The 12568-nt window shown below is 35.4% G+C and overlaps 1 pseudogene; it reads right to left on the minus strand.

Moving 5' to 3' along the window:
- Window positions 1–5145: 5145 nt before the first annotated feature.
- Window positions 5146–12568, minus strand: part of LOC126728114 (protein FAR1-RELATED SEQUENCE 11-like) — a 30364-nt pseudogene continuing 22941 nt past the window's right edge.

Consider the following 12568-nt stretch of genomic DNA (forward strand, 5'->3'; position numbering starts at 1 on the left):
TTACGGCGCCGTCGTTGGGAAGCTCTAGTGTGGAAAAATCTGGTGTTCCGATCCCCATCTTTCAGCCAAAGGATTTTTGCTCGTTGCGCCCACATTTTAGCTTCCTTGTCAAGAAGCTTATTAATCTCTTCCTACAAAATTCTCATATTTCTTGAGTCCCCTGTACGTAGTGAGTCCCTCTCCGCTTGTTGTAAAGCTTTTCTTTTTTGTTGTAATTCTCGTTTCACACTTCCAAATGCCTGCTTACTCCAGCGTGTTAATGCCATGCCACACCTATCAATCTTTTTCACTACCCTTGTATCCCATGTGTCTGTCACTTGCTCTGGCCATACTGCTTCAATTGTATCAGTGCAGCCCTTTTCCGTCATCCACATTTGTTCAAAACGGAATGGTTTTTGAAAACCGGAATCCATGCCCTCAGGTGTAATCCATAGCGGTTTATGATCCGAGGTTGTTGTGTCTAAGTGATAAACTTTTGTATCCGGGAACATTGTGAACCACTCATTTGTCGCCACAGCTCTGTCCAACCTCTCCCACACAGTAAAATCCGGATAATGTTTGTGCCAGGTAAATGGAAACCCCACAAATCCTAAATCCATAAATTCACATTCATCAAGGGTGTCCCTGAATAACTGCATTTGACTGTGAGGTCTTGCTCGTCCGCCCTGTTTTTCCGACTGTTGCACAATTTCATTAAAATCCCCGGCGCAAAGCCACGGTGAACCACTCCTTCTCTTCAACTGTCTCAACTTGGTCCAGGATTCATGTCGTTTTTGTGTGTCCGGTTCGCCGTAAAATCCAGTAAATCTCCATTCATCTTCCTGGTTTTTGTTTATAATGGTATCAATATGATTGGAAGAGAAAGTTGCAATATCTAACTTAAAATCTTCCTTCCAGAACAGTACCAGACCCCCTGCCTTATTCCTTCTTGGTACGTCAAACATATGCTTGAATTGAATTTTCCTCTGAACCAGTTCTAGCCTTGCTCTATCGGTCCATGTTTCGGCTATAAACACGACTGAGGGATCTTTTGCCCACACCAAGTCTGCGAGCTGATCTTCTGTGCGCAGGTTCCCAAGCCCGCGACAGTTCCACACTAAGATACTCATTGCTTCTGGCAGGGCTGGACAACAGCCTCTGCCAATATCTAGGTGTTTTCCTGCTTAGAGTGAGAAACCGCAAGTTTCTTATTTGGTAACTCAGTCTGATGTGTGAGTGGTGGTGCTGCTCTTTTTTGCTTCACTGGTTCTGTCTTTTGTAATACATCTACCCTGTCAGTTCTGGTGAATCTCTTCCATGTACCTGGGGAGTGAGTGTTGCTATGGAGTTTACTTGGATTGGGGGTGTCATGGAAGGTTTCGAAGTTGGAGATTGGTTGATGGGAAGGTATAATGGATTGTGTGTTTGATGTTTTTTTTTTTCAATTTGTTCCAAAATAAGATATACAAAACCCGTTTTACAATCTTGCTAAACTATGAAACAACCTGAACAAAAGAACATTCATCCTCACATGAAGAAAAAAAAAGGCCTTCTAAGCTTACTACAGGGGTCTAACACCCCTATAGGACGACTCGCATAAGGTGGTGGACCCATGTACTTTGTTGCTGGCCCGGTTCCGCCACTCTCTTGCAGAAATAGGCCAGAAGAATGAACAGAGCATAAGTGCACCTGAAGCTAAACCAAAATAGATCCAATAACTTCGTTGCCTCAAGCTTGGACAGTTTTCCTTACTGATCTTAGTGAAGCTTTCTTGAACATTGGTGCAGTCTATTAGCTTAGAAAGGATGGAGTTGACATTGTATGCTTTATAGCTAACAGCGGCAGCTAATGTTATCTGGCTGTAATAACTAGGGGTCAATCGTCCCTTCTTGTTGCATTTACCTCTTAGTGAGACCTCGCAAACATACTCTCCCATTCCCATATGAAAACAAAATCCAATAGTTTTAGAAGGTTAAAGTTGTTGTGTGATTGTGTGCGATGATTGAATGATAAGCGGAAACATAAAAGAGAGAGCAACAGAATTGTTGAACTAAAATGTTAATGGAATTATGCTTTTCAAGCTCAACAATGAAACAAATGTAACAAATTTCATAATTTTTTCATGATTTATTGAGGTGAAAATTTGTGATTAGTATAATATCACTTTTATGGGAACTACCACTAACATTCCTCTTATTGTATACCAATCATAACTTGTCATCTCAATAGTTATTAAAAATGTTATGAAAATTGTTGTGTAATAAGACTTATTGTTTCAGTTTAACTAAAATGTAAAATAAAAACTACATATCTAATTAGAAATTTTAATATCTTTTCGTAAAGCTTTCTCTTAGCTTTTGAAAAAGAGGAAATAGAATGTATGTACATGTCTGTAATTTAAACATACCGCATCTGCATTGCTGAAGTCCACTTCACCAGTAATGCATTTGCGGTCAGTCATATCAGAGTGATAAGGATTACAGAGGGCAGGCACCAATGGACCAGATTGACTGAACGAATTTGGTCCAGTGCCATTCTTGTTGACCACGTTGGTGATGAACTTGTTAACATTACTGACCGTTTGGAAGGTCACATCTTTGCTAGTAGACAAGGTTCCATAGGCTGTTGCATTGTCCGCACAGGGAAGAATTTGGCTTAATGCTGTATGAGCTGTGGGATTTTGGAGCCAGTCATCCATTGCAACACAAGTGTCTGCTATCCCACTGAAATGTGGAGAAAATTGGACGAGATGCACAGTCCTAGCAAGAATATGCAATCTAAAATAAAAAAATATATATACCTTTGTACAAAGAAAAAGATAAATTTCAACTGTAAGAAATGTTTGTCCCTCTTCTTGCATTTGAGTTCCCCAATTTAACATATATGTACCCATGCTCACTAATTTTGTCAAAACTTCCATGCATCCTAATGTGAAGTTTGCGCTCCACAAATTAATTTTTGACAACAAATATAAGCGCTTAAAATTTTTTCCCAATATAATATGTAAGGTTGAATTTTATCAACCATCTTGTTGACTTTATTCCGTGTGAAATTTGTTTGTATTTTAGCAATTAGTAACCCTGTATTTAGGTGGGAATCATGTAAAGGTAATGAGTGAGAGAGTGTGAAGAAATGTTCAAGATTGTGCAAGGATGCAGAGACTCGCGGCTGGGACTCGTGGCTGACTCGAGACTGGTAAGCTGCCAATTGCAGCACACGTGTGAAGTATGCAGGGAAGCTGAAGAGTTATGCCAGCTGTTGCACTATTGAACAAAAGTCCCAGGCTGACCAGGCCGTTAGCTCATGACTTGAACTCGTGACTCAGTCTAGCTGCGAGGCCAAGTCACCAGACCACCCTGTTTGGGAAAAGTTGACTCTTCGCATTCTTTTCTCACCCCACTATATATAGACCCTTATACCCATGAAATTTAGAGAGCTTCCAGAGAGAATTTTGAGAGAAAAACCCTAGAGAAAAATAAGATTGATTCATCCACAATCTTCACATAGAGACTCTTCAAATTCCTCTACTCTCTTCCTCTCCATTGTCAAATCCTTGAGAGGTACATTACCAAAACCTTTTCTCACCATACCCATATCTGTGAGAAGGTCATTTGGTGTTTGGGAAGCAGTTAAGAATGGACCAATTTTATATTGGTTGATGCTATGGTCAAGTAGCGGAATCCGGTAAGTTAAAGAAGAAATAAGTTTAACGTAACCTCGTTAGAGTAGAAGCTTGAAGGGCTTAGGTACATTGGGTAGATTAGGCTTGGAGGGTCTTCTGCTATTCATGTATCCCAACTACATTTTTTAGTGGATTGTTTACCGCTTGGAGGGCGGCGGAGAGGTTTTACGTCGAGGGCTTTGGTTTCCTCTTCGATAACACATCTTGTGTTGTCCTTGTGTTTGCATCTCTCTTCCCTTAATCTTTTCCATTTAATTTCTACTGTGGATGTGATTTTATTTGGTTTAGATTGTTTATCAATTTTGTTTTAAGCTTATGTTCATATTCCGCACATTAATTGTTTGACATTAAGCTTGAATTGGTAATTTATAAATTGGGGATCTAAACGTTCATAGTGTTTTATACATTAATTGAACTTTCATAATAGAATATTAAACAAGTGTAAGTCGCTCACCTTTTCCTAACTTACTTATATCACCCATCAAACATACTTCATTCGTTGACGACTATTAAAAGAACCTTTTGTCTTTGTTTCTTGACAATTTGATAGTTGCGATTGGGGAGGGAAAATTTCAACCTTGAAGTTGTTTGTTATAAACACCAGTGATTCTAGTTGAGTTACAAGGCTTTAAACAGGAACCTCCTATATTCAACAAGATATAATGGAGACCTAAGTTGGCTTAATGTCTGCTTTTCATATCTTATTTTTAGCTTATTTGGTTTCGTAAAACTTTTTAAAGCATGTATAATGATCACTTATTTGGTAATAAGTGAGAGGGTCACAAGACTCAACCAAGAGTAGATGGTACTCATGTACAAAGCCAAAAAAGCTTGGAATATGCAATGTGCATGCCAATGTATTCTGTATCATGTTCATTGAACATTTGAAAGTGCATGCGTACAGATTTTTTTTTTTTGATAGGAACGTACAGAAATTTCTTAAATCATTTAGTAGACATGTAGAAAGAGTTCTTATACTTATTCTAAACAAAGAAAAGTATCTGATAAGTTTATTAAGAACAAAATAATTCTATATACATACAATCATTGAAGGAATAAATGTAACTGTGAACATAATAAAAAAGAAGAGGAAATAAGTTGCTTACAACGAGATATTGAAATTAATGAATAAATGAAGCCACACAACACGGATGTGTTTGTAAATGATCCAGCCAATGATCATAAATCTGCAGCAAGTTGATGTATGTCATCAGCAACGAAAAAAAAAAAAAAAAAGAAGAAGAAAGAAATACATACAAAAGAATAAGAGACAGAAAGAGTACAGTTGGGAAATAAATGTAGCCAAATCACTTACATGTACACAAAACATTGCATGCCGAAAGCTGAGAATACTGCAGGCATTAACTACAATCACAATTGAGAAAAAATCATTAGTGGTTGTATGGTAGGCCTCAAGGAGGAATTATATATATATATATATATATATGAGTGTGTGTATGTATCTTGTTGAGAGTTCAATGGCCTTACAAACCAAAAACTGCCAAGAATAGCATCACAAAAGCAAGGTTAACAATTTCTCTCCTGCAAGTAAGATCAATAAATTGATTCACAACCATGAAAATTTACCTACATAAGCCACAACTACCACCAAAAAAAATTATAATAATTGATATAAAATCGAAACAAAGGATGAACTCACATAGAATTCAAAAACAAGTTTATATTTTTTAAAGAAGTCCATGTCCTGATCTCAGGAAATAGAGCAGAAACATTAGCCGTGTTTCTGACTTCTTCAATGTTCTTCTGAACATTAGGAGGCAAAGGAATTTTGTTCACTGCAACCGTTTTAGCTTCAGCTAGATTATCCAATGCACTTTTTTTTTTTTTTTTTAATAAGGATTATCCAATGCACTTTAAAGTGTTTTGGTGGTGGATTTTACTTGATTGGATGTATATTCTGTCATATCTTGCATGTTACTTTGGAAGTTGCCTTAACCATGAAGAGAATAGTATTTCCAGTGCTGATACATTAAATGCCTGTTTGGGAAGCGCGTTTTGCGTGTTTTCTAGCCGTGCGTTTTTGGATGGTGGGTCCCGTGCACTGTTCAAGGGACCCACAAGTACCTTTTCAGCAAAATTTTCATTAAAACTAGGTCCTGCGGTAATATTCACACATTTAAAAATTATCTTGCTACAGTGTTTTTAATTTTTAATTTTTAACAATAAGTGGTATCCAAATAAATCCTAAAAATAAAATAAAATTTTGGCAATTGGAATCACAAAAGTGTTCAGAGATAAACATAACACACATGAGCTATGAGTGAGGAAGTTGTAATGTTGAGGGTTACATACATTGCAACAATGGTGAAAAGTATAACAAGGATAACAGCAATGGAATAAATGACTTGAGAACTATGAAGCACGGGTGCATTTCGGGATTCGGGTGCAGGTGTGGGACTAGGCAATTTTGGAAAAAGGTGGGTGTAGGTGCGGCGATTAAAAAATTATTAAAAATATTTTTATTTATATTTTTAATATATTGCTAAGCATACTTTTTCACATTATATAAACATATACCAAATATATATATATTTTTCCCAACTCTAAATAATTGCTTACATTTCCTTTTTGGCTATTTCTAAATAAGTTCTTCAACAAAAAAGGTTAGAATTTTTACAATTTTTTTTTTTTAATTGGTAAGTTACATTGACACCATATGGATATTGAACCTGTGACCTTGCCCTCCACCTTCCTCTGACAAGGGGATGATGTACCATTTAAGATAGAGCTTATTAGCTGAATTTATTACTAAAGATAGTATTGTTTTTTCACATTTCAATTTAAATGTAAAGGGGTATTGGAAAGTTTTATACTAAGGTATGTGAACTCTTTTTATACTTGTCTTTAAAACTTGTGCATTTTCAAGTGGGGCTATTATTTGGAGATAGAGGGAGTGATATATAAGAGTTGTCAATAGTAATGTTTAATTGGAAAGTTATATACTAAGGTATGGGAATTCTTTTTATACTACTTGTCCTTAAAACTTGTGCATTTTCAAGGGGGCTTTTTATTTATAAACAGAGGGAGTAATATAGGTTGTCCATCCTAATTTTTATTCCAACTTGATTATTTTTGTTGATGCGATTCATATATGAAGCTTCTCCCTTAAGCATATAGCCATCCTAACCTTCTATTTAGGAAACTTGTGTGTACCATAGTCCTCTTATGCTTATAGTCAAAGCTCGTCAGAGGTATTGGGGTGCATTTTGAACTGCTTAGTTTATGCCAAGGATAGCCAGCTTAGTTCATGTAATTAAGCATACTTTTTTTTTGAATTTTGGCTTGAATCGGCCGTTTTGCCTGATGCGGCCCGAGTCGGCGCGAATCAGCCCGATTCAGTGCGATTCGGTCTAAGTTTGAGCCGCACCGGTGCGAGTTGGCATGAGTCGTGGAAAAAAAAAAAAAAAAAAAGCTGGACGCGGCACCGACGCGCGAGTAGCGGCATCCCTCGATTGTCAGTGCGTTGGGCCGCGGGTGTGGCATGGGTTTTGCCTCGTTCGTGCATCCCAACTTGAGAATAGCCACCATGCCCTCTTTTGAGGAAGAAACAGTAGCAACAGAAAAATATCAAGAACAAACCAAACACCAAAAACCAAATTCCAGCACTGGCGATTATAGGAAAAGCGGTGTAAGCAAAAAACTGCATCAAAAACATATATAAGAGTGTGAAACTGTGAATATTAAGCTAATTTCATTATTTAATCAACTACAAAAGGCAAAAGAATAGAGAATCAGCTGGAAAAAAAAAATGAAAGGTTTGCAAAAGCTCATATCTATGCAAACATTTGTGGCTCAAAGTTTGCATAGAAATATATATGAAATAATTGTAAACCTAGAGTGACTTTAAAACTATCAGAACTTTATATTGAACTTATAAGAATTATAGCAAAGTCTAGAAGGGATGGTTTTCGTTAAATGATTTATTCACTATTTCTTAATAATTTTAGCTTTTAGGACAATATGTTATTATAGTTGATAATGCTTAATTAGTTGGAACATGTTGGGCTCGCTTATCAAGGGAAAGTTTGTATTGAAACATAACGGAAAATGTTAGAATATTAAAAAATGATTAAATTTACTATTTTTTAACCGCTTAAGTTCTTGGGACAATTAATAATTTATCATAATTGACTTTAAAATCTACTGTCATCTATATATACTATAAAATCGAAGCTTGTTGACTAGTAGTTAACTTTTTGTAGCCTCCACAAATCTACACGTCATTATTAATTTATTAAATTATTTAATTTTTTAACTTAGTGTTTTTTGAGAAACATGTTTAGAGTCATTAGGTTTTTTAGAGAAACACGTTTATAGTGATTGTGTTCGTCTTTGTTGAGGTACAAATTTTCGGGCCTTAATTTCATTAGTTTACTCACAAAACACCCACATGAGCCTACACATTATTTTAAACCCATATAAATATTCTCCATATATATTACCCAAATATTCTCCATGTTATTGGGCCTTTACAAATACTCCATACACAAGCCCATAAATTGCCTTAGGCCCTCTCACAAATGTTACCCATTATAGCCCACATATTATCCAACTTGGGTTTTCAAAAAATACTCACCATATTGCTACCATATTGAACTACAAAATTATACCATCTCTATAAAAAAAAACCCAACGAAACCCTCTACAAACCCCGTTACTACATGGCACCCTAAAGCCCGTTGCTACACGGCACTCTTACAAAGGCCATTGCTACGTGGCACCCTTACAAACCCCGTTGCTACACGGCACCCTTACAAACTCCGTTGCTACACAGCAATATTTTTTACAAAATCCTACAAAACCCAAATACTAATTTGGCACTATTTCATAAAGCCCAAATATTAATTTAGCACTTATTTTACAATGCCCAAATACTAATTTGACACTATTTCATAAAGCCCAAATATTAATTTAGCACCTATTTTACAAAGCCCAAATACTAATTTGACACTATTTCATAAAATCCAAATGCTATTTTGGCACATATTTTATAAAGCCCAAATACTAATTTGGCATTATTTCATAAAGCCCAAATATTAATTTGGCACTTATTTTACAAAGCCCAAATACTAATTTGACACTATTTCATAAAGCTCAAATGCTATTTTGGCACCTATTTTACAAAGCCCAAATATTATTTTGGCAACTATTTCATAAAGCCCAAATGTTGTTTTGGCACATATTTACAAAATTCAAATATTATTTTGACACTTTTTTTACATATACTAAATCCCATACTCATGGGAAATATAATTATTCATCCCTTAAGAAATACCTCTCTTACAAGATTTATAAAAGCCCATGAATATCACCCATAACAAAACTATTCATTTTGTAGGGACAACCAAGCCTAAGGAAGCTTAACTACAAAGCCAAACTAGACCAGCCCAGCTCACACACAAATTTCAGCAGCAAGAGGTCATGTGAGCTGACCAGCCAAAATCCAGCACAACTAAACAGCTGGAGCCCATTCCCATCATGTCCTAACTTGTCTAATCATATCAGAAGAGGACATGTGTCCATCAGGGGTTAAACCCTTCCTCCACAAGCTGAAATTCCATCATTTCTCATGTGACATAAAGCTAAAAGTGATGTGACATAAAGCTGGAAAGCTTCAGCCAGCTGTCACTTTTTTCTTCTCCAACCCATTTAGTCAAGAACCAAGAGTAGCCATGACCACGCCATCAAAACTCTTGAAACAACTTGAAATCAGTTCATTTTCATACTAAAAACATGTATTCTCTGATTCATGGACCAAGCACATGAACCCCAAATGGAGAAATTTAGAGAAATGTGGTTTGGAGGGCACCAAGGGGATCCCAATAGAGTTCCCAGCAAGGGCTCCAAGATTGACACCTGGCTTGGGGTGATCCAATCTACCCTAGGGAGCTCTGATTCTAGCTGCAGCATAACCAAGATCATTAGTCTAAAGCATACTCTAATCCTTTCAGCCAAGGCCAATCAGCATTCAATGCTAAGTCAGAATCCCAGCTGTTATTATCCAAAACAGCAACAACCTTCTAAAAGTTGAGCTTACCACTATTAGCTAAAATCCCATGAATGATTCTCTAAGGGTTTTTTGAGGATTGGGAAAGATTTAGCAGAGATTATTTGCTAATCACCCTCTAAAAATCCAAATATAAATGGAACTCTCCATTAATGCTTAACAGGGAGGGGAGACCAAGATACACTAAGACATACATCAGGAAATATTTTTCCTTAACCTCTCTGTTTAAACCTTCTTTAAGCTCTGAAAAAAGCACTGAGTTCTTAGTTTCAAGCATAGAAACTATGTCCCCAACTCCTAGCTTAAAAACACTTCTCATAGCTCTACTCATAAACACTTATCTACCCCCAGCAGAAAGCTCCAGCAACCTTACTATACTCTCTCACTCGTGACTCATACTACTCACAAATGACTCTCTCTACTCATTACTCACTATATATTCACAAGCATGTTTTGACACCATAATGATCTTGCTGCGCTAGCTGGGACCACACTAAGTTTTCCTCATTATTTGTCATAATGGAACCCATGACATTTACTTATTCATTTACTATTAATGGTTATGATGTAACTGTTATTATAGAAATTTTCCCTTATATTGTTGTATTAAAAGACTCCTCTCTAGAGTTAACGGATGATGAGTTTGAAAGTGTAGATATTTTCCTTAATTTGTGAAGTAGCTAACGGCTGGAGGTTTATCCTGTTTTATCTTATGTTACCGCTAGGTTATTTCTGCAGAAACACCTTATCGTTGGGTCATTTTCTGTAAAAACATTTTATTGCTGGGTTATTTCTTACAGTATGCTTTTTAATCGTGATGACGTGTCGGCTGTAGGGATTGTTTATGGGCTACTCTTGTCAATTCCAATCTAGGCCCAAGGCATAAAATATAGTAGATTCCTTGGATCTTCACCGATAGCCTTTAGGCCATGCATCAAGCCCATCGTCGAGTTTCGGTTTAGACCCCCCAACTCATCATAAATCTCATTTGTCGGAAAGGAAACTTTTTTGCCCCTGACAGTCTTAAAAACTTAAAACCCTATTCAACTCACCTCACCCCAAAACCCTATTCATACCAGTAGCTCCACTGCTACTATAGCTATCTTCACCTACAACCATCGGCTTCTCTCCTATAGATCATGTTAGTTTGCAATATTATATTTCAATAGTTATAGCCATATATTATTCTTTGAGGTAAATGCCTTTCATTTTTTATTTTTTATTTTTTTGTTGTGTAGTAAAATAATTTTTTTCTTGTTTCAATAATTCCTAGGTATTGAATCTTCTGATTATTTGTTTCAATATATTTCTTTGTTATATAGTCACATATTTTTCTGTTGTGTAGTAATATTTTTCTTTGTTGTGTAGTAATATATTTTTCTTTGTTGTATGGTCAAATATTTTTTGTTTTGTTGTATAGCCACAATTGTTAAAAGTTCATTCAGATGGGTCGCATTGGGTCTATAAAAAGCCGAATCAAGAAAACAAATCTGGGCTAGCAAACAAGAATAGGTAATGATTTGCTTGTGGCTCGGTTAAATTTTTGTTTTGCTATGTTGGTTTGGTCATTTTTTAAGTAGTGTGTGGAATTAGTGGCTTATTGTTGGAATTGTGTAAAGCCGATGAAGGTGAGTTGCAAGAAGCCGGTTGGAAGGCTTAGAGAGGTAGTTCAAATTCCTAAGAGGGTAAATTTGATTGAGATAATGTTGTTTTTGTGAAATATTTTTGTTGGTTTTTTTTATAGTGGCTATTGTTGAGGTAGTGTTCAATTTTCTGTATGTGTTTATTGGGTTGGAATTATATGACTGAGATTTGTTCTGCTTTAAAATTTATGGGTTTTGTAGATTGGATATTGTTCTATTAAGTGCTCGTGGGAAAAATGAATGTTTCTTAAATTGCAAATTGACCATGGATTTCTAATTAATTAGAATTAAATGCTTTTAGGGATTCTAGCCATTGATTTTTTTTGAAGCACTAGCCATTGATTTTTCTTTTAAGAGTAACCTATCTTTCTGGCATTGAATCTTATGATTCTTTAATTCTTTTTGGCCTTTAGAATGTTTTAACATATGAATTTTTGTTTAATTTTTGCTATATTTGAAATTGTCTTGCAAATTTTAATGGTTATAGTCATGAATTATTTTTTTAAGGGTAAGTCATATTTCTTTTAGATTTCTCTGTTGAATACTATATATATATTTAATATTTTCTAAGTTTTGAATCTTCTAATTCTTTAATTTTTTAAATTTAAGATTTTAACTTTCTTTTCTTTGAAATAAACAAAACAAGTAATTTGAATATATAAGTTGTGAGTAGAACCAAGGGTAAAGTTATGGTCCTTATGGAGGGTACAATTCTTTTTATTTGTTAATAAAACATTTTGCCATTTGAAATAATGTTTGTCTTTTTCTATTTCTATTGCTCGCAACTATTATTATTTAATTTTGTACGTTAACCACTGTGAATCCTCTTAAATGCTCACCAGTTTTTCTGTTGATGTAAATAATGAATATCATTTCATCAAAAAAGAAAAAGAAGAAAAAAGTAGTGATGATCATAAGACTAGAAGAATGAAATTTATTTGTTTCATAATACTGTAAGATAAAATTTAGAGTTGCAGCGGAAACTAAATAAACATAAACACATTTTCAGTCATAGTTGTTTAAGTGTTTAGAGAAGAAAAAAAAAAAAAAAAAGACTCACTATACGATAATGTATATATAAAAGGTGTCTTCTAGTCTATGGCCTTTACCACACATATTTCCTTTTGATGGAGACTGGCTATATATACATATATATAGAGGCTAGACAAGGGACCGTTTTAAATTAAGATTTGCTCCATAACCTCTTTCCATCAAGGAGTTTAAATCTTGTAACTT

The sequence above is a fragment of the Quercus robur genome, chromosome 5, assembly GCF_932294415.1.
Source record: "Quercus robur chromosome 5, dhQueRobu3.1, whole genome shotgun sequence".
Taxonomy (NCBI): Eukaryota; Viridiplantae; Streptophyta; class Magnoliopsida; order Fagales; family Fagaceae; genus Quercus; species Quercus robur.